We start from the raw sequence: 6,000 nt of genomic DNA on the forward strand, positions 1-6,000 counted from the left end.
GCCTGACCTGTGGCCAGCCCAGGGGTGAGCAGCAGATGCAGAATCAACAAAGGGCCATGTGCTCACCCCAAGTGTCCTGTGCTTTCTCCCACGGCATGCAGGGCAGTGTTTGGCATGTTAAACCCCTCCTAGGCCAGGTCTTTTACTGCCTCTGCAGAAATCCCTGAGCTCTGCTGAATTCCAGCTAAGCCCATCTCCCTTCCCAGCCTGCTCAGCGCTTGGGGCTGGGAATACAAACTGTCCCACCAAGAAATGCTCTCAACATCCAGCCCTTTCTATTCCCACCTCTTCCTCCCCTTCAGAGCCAGGCTGAGAAGAGCCACACTCCCCACATGAACATCAAGGCTCGGTGTAAAGCAGCGAGAGCAGTTCCTAGGGCTTGGGCTGGGGAGTGGGGAAATGCCAGGCACGTCTCCTGACACCTCAGCAGCCTGCCAGTCTTGTGACCTGAAATCAAGGCTGTCAGGGAGCGCTCAGAGCTAATAGCACTGGTTATTTGCATTCAAGCTAAGGGGCTGGCTGGGAAGCTTTAGGCAGTCACTGTTCCAGATAACAAGAAAGGGAACTCCTTGCACACACGCACTGGGCACATCTGGCCAGCTGCTGCTCCTGGGCAATGCCATGTGGCTGAAGTCAGGGAGCAAAGGCAGAGCTCTGTGAGACAGAGGAGCTCTTTAAGCTGCACAAAACATATTCATCAAAGGTAAATATTATTATTTAAAACTAATTTTTTTTCATTGGAACCCAGAGCAAATGAGAGAGAATTTGTAATATGGAATCAGAGGTGGCCCTTAAAGCAAGAAATCAGTGTCTCTAGTCCTCAGCTAATGTAGAACTAGATGGATCCTTCACTAGATGGAGTAGAAGAATGGTCTTGGCTTTGTGTTATCATTGCAGCAGAAAAAAAAAAGAAAACTGTGGGACACAGGAATCCTTTCATGATGGACTAAATGGAAAAAAAAAAAAATCAAATTTCTGAATCTTCCCATTAGACAAGTGCTTCTGCAGGAGCATCCACTTGCTCAAGCAACCTTCCTGTGGCCAAGGGGTGGTGACAGTGTTTGTTGCACACACGAATCCCCCACAGGCTCTTCCCATCCCGTTTCAGGCAGTGCTTCTCGGGCTGTATCAAGTGCAAAGTGAAATCACCTGAAGAGTGTCGCTTTAAAAGCCACGGAAGTGCAGAGAGCAGCACCAGCAGCAGTCAATAGCAATTTCCACCGCAGGGTCGATACCATCTGATGGCTGTGTAGCTGTAAAGATTGTTTCACACACGTATCAGGAGGTGGGCAGGGGCAGGAAAAGTGGAATTGGTTTTAATGATTGCAGGATTCAAAGTACCCCTGGCTCCCTCTCCCTCTTCTTTCGCGAGAAATACACACACAAAGAGTCAGAAATCAAATTTCCAGCCCTGTCAGTTCCTATCACACCAGCTCCCCAGCTTGGACTCCTTCCCAGTTTGCCAGGGAAGCTTCTTCTAATCCATTGAGGAGAGCATTACTGGGAGAAGGAGCTGCAGTCTGTGCCCAAACTTCCCTGCAGCCTCAGGTCATTGCTAATGCTCTGGACACTGAGCAGAAGCACAGAACTCAGGTTCAGACCCAAAGGATTTCCAGATCAGGGTAATTTGCACAGTTTTACCTCCCCAGACAAGACCAGCGTCTCATTTTGTTAGATGCTGGGTGGGCAGGGAATATTAGGCAAGCACAAACAACTAAACACAACAAAGAGGGAGGGTACCCGTTTTTGCAGAGAAAATGTGTGAATGGCTCTAGCCTAAAAATAATAGCCCATTGTGTTTCTGCTGCCTCATAAAGTGCTCTCCAGCCGCTGACTCCAGGGGCAACACATGAGCGATCGTGTCTTGGTCAATGTTAGGAGCATTGCTGTGGGAGGAAGGAGGGTGGTTCTGTGGCCTGGGGTTCCCAGCCCTGCTCCTCCACTCTTTTAAATGTGCTCAAATACCAGTCACTGCTTCTGTTTGCCTTAAGCTGTCTGTCTGTCTCCTGCCTGAGGCACAGGCTCCTTCTTAGAGGGTTGGAGCTCTGATCTCTGCTTGGATAACCTCTCAAATGCCTCTACAGTAAGGCTGTGTTTGTTTTACAGAAAATAATGAACACAAGTTTGATTCTTTGTGTTCTAATGCATTAATTCACTGGCCTCTAAACACAAACTTCTCCCTTGCCATCACATAAATAACCAAGATAATTTTCCAAGGAGCTAAACCCCTAGCAGTGTCTCTCCTGCCCCTTAGCACCTGGGTACCAGGACAGGAGCAGAGCTGGGCATTTTCAAGCATTCTTCTCTGAAAATGAGGGCAAAGCAGCCTCTCCGTGGCTCATCAAGGCATGCCAGATGGACACAACCCATCTCCTCTCTGCTCCTTGGGTCGTTTCATAAAACACAAGTCACTGCTGTCTTACATGCCCACCATGGAATATTTTATTGACACCCTCATTTAGGCCTCATGTGATAAGTTTGAAGCAAATACAATAACCACAGGCTACAAACAGGGTTTTCCTTCACCTCATAGGAAACATGAACCTGTACATGTAGAACATATGGACACACACATCCTTCCCTCTTTTTTTTTCCAGGCCCTGAGACATCAACAAATCTTATTTGCTGCAGCTTTTTCTTTCATTCAGTATATAGTCAAGCATTTCAGGGCCTGACCACCACCTTGATTTTTTAATGGAAGGGATAGCACATAACACAATCTACAGGGGGTTGGAGAATGCTCCCAAACTCCCAGTCTCCAGAGTCTTTTAGTAGCAGAAATGACAGATCATGGTACCCAAATCTTGAAGTTTGGAAATGGTGAATGAAGTAGATCTTCACTGCAAGTGCTGGAAAAATTTAAGAGGGGCAGGCTGCAAGTAGGAGGACTTGCTTTAAATCAACCAAAAAACCAGCTTGGTTCAGCCACCAAAGCTTCTATCGCTCCGGACCCAGCTTCACAAACTTCTTTCCTTTGAAGAAGTATAAAGAGAGGAATGAATTCAGGGGGAAGACATAATTTCAATATTTTTAGACAAGACTTCTCGCTGTTTCAGTGTGAAACATTCCTGGTTTATACCAGGAGACATGGGGAGGGTGACAAACACAGTGGAGGACAAAACAAGCCCAGTCCATGGGATTACTGAAGCACATTAGCTCAGCTGAGAGAGGCTGACACAGTGCAGTGGACCTCTGACCCTCAAAGGAAGCCAGAAAATAAACTCCATCTCTCTCCATGTGCACGGCACTGATGGTGAGGCCACTTGTGCCTTTCAGCCTGCCCAGCAACACAGAAGAACCTGCAGATGATGAAGGCTAGAAATTCAGAGCTGTCAAGGCCATATAGGCCACCCACATTAACTAAACCTACCCTGGTGCTGTGCAGGTAGAAGAGCTGTGGGGATTTCAGGTCAGTGTTTGCCTTGCCTGCAGGAACCACACAGGATGGAAGGAGACACCCCTGAGCCCCATGGTGTCTTCTCAGCAAGTTTGCTTCTTTGCAAAATGGTCACCAAGCCAGCATCTACCCCCTCTTCTGCTCACAATTAAAAAAAAAACCCAAAAAACAAACAAACAAAAAAAAAACCAACCCAAAAAAAACCCCCCCAAAACAAAACAACAAAAAAACCACCACAGAAATCCTGATGCCTTTAAAAAAAAAACCCAAATTATTATTATTTCTGTTTGTCTTTTAGGTTGTGTTTTCAGGTTTCTGGGGAAAAAAAAGGAGAAAAGGAAAAAAAAAAAGAAAGAGAAAAATGGAAGGTCCTTGTAATGGTGCAAGTCCAGAGGCTGGGACTTTAAATAAAATCCCACGCACTGGGAGATGCTCAAGGCAGTGGCGAGCACAGCTTCTGCTCTGCCTGTGCTCAACCCTGCAAAAGACTGAAAGGGCTCTGTCTGCTCAGCAGTCAAAGAAAATCTTCGTCGTGACTTGATCCCAGATACCCACAGAGTGAAAATAGCTGAGATTGGCATGTTCGTTAGGCTCGCAGGTAAAAGGCACAGTAAGCAGCAAACCCCAAAATAAATAGTGAGACTTGACAACACTGAGCGAGGGAACCTTGCATGGGAAATAAAAGACAATTTTGAGCAGGGAGGATAGTTAATCAGGAGCTCCAGTTACCAAGGGAAATGGCAAATTCATCATCAGTCAGAGGTCGTGCATGGGGACTGGATGTCTTCCAAAAAGCACCACTGTGGTCGAGGAGCAAGTTTTTGTGTTCCAGAGCATCCCTGAGAGGAGAATGCCACCCTCCATGCCATCCTCCGTGGGTGGCTGCCGGAGCTGCCCGGCGGGCGGGTGAGGTGCTGTGCAGCCACAGCCCGGCCTCTCCCCCCAGCCTGGCTCCTCCAGGCTCCCCCAGGCTGGTCTGGGGGCCCAGCCAAGCCCTGAACCCCTGCCCTGCCCATGGCCCTTCTCCAGACACCCTGCCTGGGCCAGGCTCCGAGGGGCAGCCTCGGTCACGCTCAGCCCCAGCGTGGTGCTCTGGCCACCGTGGCAAGCTGTGCTGGCCACTCTGCTCCAGGCACTGCCTGCCCATCACAGCCAGCAAGCAGCATAATCATCTCTTTCTTTACTCCTTTTTGTCCCTGCATCTGCTCCTTTCCTGTAGCTGCCATGCAAACCCCAGCCCAAAATGCATGCTCTGGCTTCTGTTTACCCTTGATGCCCAAGGTGCTGATTTGAACTGACCTCTCTCTCAATGCCACCTCACCCCCAGCTTGGCTCCCAATCCCTCCTTGGAAACAGACACAAAAATCCAAGGGCAAAGCAAAATGGCCTTGCCATCCCTGACATGCTCCTGAACACTTCTGTCTCCCAACCATCCCGTAGGAGAAAAGCAAAATGGATCAGTCTCTGACTTCCAGCTCTGACTGGAGACAGCAAAATGCCAGTTAGTGCATCCCAGCAGCACAGCCCCTGCTTGGAGGTGACTCCCCACATCCCAAAGGGCAGAGATGTGCTCTCTCCCCTCCTTCTGCACCAGTCAATATGGCCAATTTAAACAGGTTTCTGCAGAAAGCAGGTGCCTGCAGCTCATGCTGCTTCCATGACCCTTGTAAATCCAGTCTCTTGAGTGAATGGCTTGTTTGGAGAGAGCCCTCAGTTTGTTTGTCTGGGCTCTAGTGATAATAGCTCTAATTTATCTCTGAGCTGGGCAGGCATGTCTAATGTGTTTGAGTATTTAGAAGCATTACGGAGGTTTCATTTGGTCAATTGTTTCTTGAAATCCTTTCCCACACACAGAACAGCCATGCAAAGGTGGAACTGCTCCACTGTGGGCAGCCAGGGGAGCCACAGCCTGAGCTGCCAGCCTGGAAAGGGCACCCACGCTGGGGCAGCTGCATCCAGGGGACAGGAGGCACAGGGAACACAGAATCATGGAATAACCTGCGTTGGAAGGCACCCACAGGGATCATCAAATCCAACTCCTGGACCATCCCCAGGAGTATTGTCCAAATGTTTCTTGAGCTCTGTCAGGCTTGGTGCTGTGACACTTCCCTGGGGAGCCCCTTCCAGTGCCCAACCACCCCGTGGGTGAAAAACCTTTTTCTAATATTGAGCTCAAACCTCCCCTGGCACAACCTCAGGCCATTTCCTCAGACCCTGTCACTGGTCACCCCAGAGAAGAGATGAGTGCTTGCCCCTCCTCTTCCCTTCACAAGGATGCTATAGACTAATAAGGCCTCCTTTTAGCCTCCTCTTCTCCAGCTGAACCGACCAAGTGCCCTCAGCCACTCCTCATACACCTTCCTCTCAAGGCTCTTCACCATCTTCACTGCCCTCCTCTGGATGCTCTCTAACAGCCTAATATCTTTCATATATTGTGGCACTGACTATTCAAGGTAAGGCCATGCCAGAGCAGAGCAGGGCAATCCCCTCCCTGGCCCTGCCTGCAGTGCTTTGTCTGGTGCCCCCCAGGACAAGGATGTCCCTCCTGGCTGCCAGGCCACTCATGTTCAACTTCCCAGGACCTCCAGGTCCCTTTCTGCAGC

This window comes from Passer domesticus, chromosome 7 (assembly GCF_036417665.1).
Source record: "Passer domesticus isolate bPasDom1 chromosome 7, bPasDom1.hap1, whole genome shotgun sequence".
NCBI lineage: Eukaryota > Metazoa > Chordata > Aves > Passeriformes > Passeridae > Passer > Passer domesticus.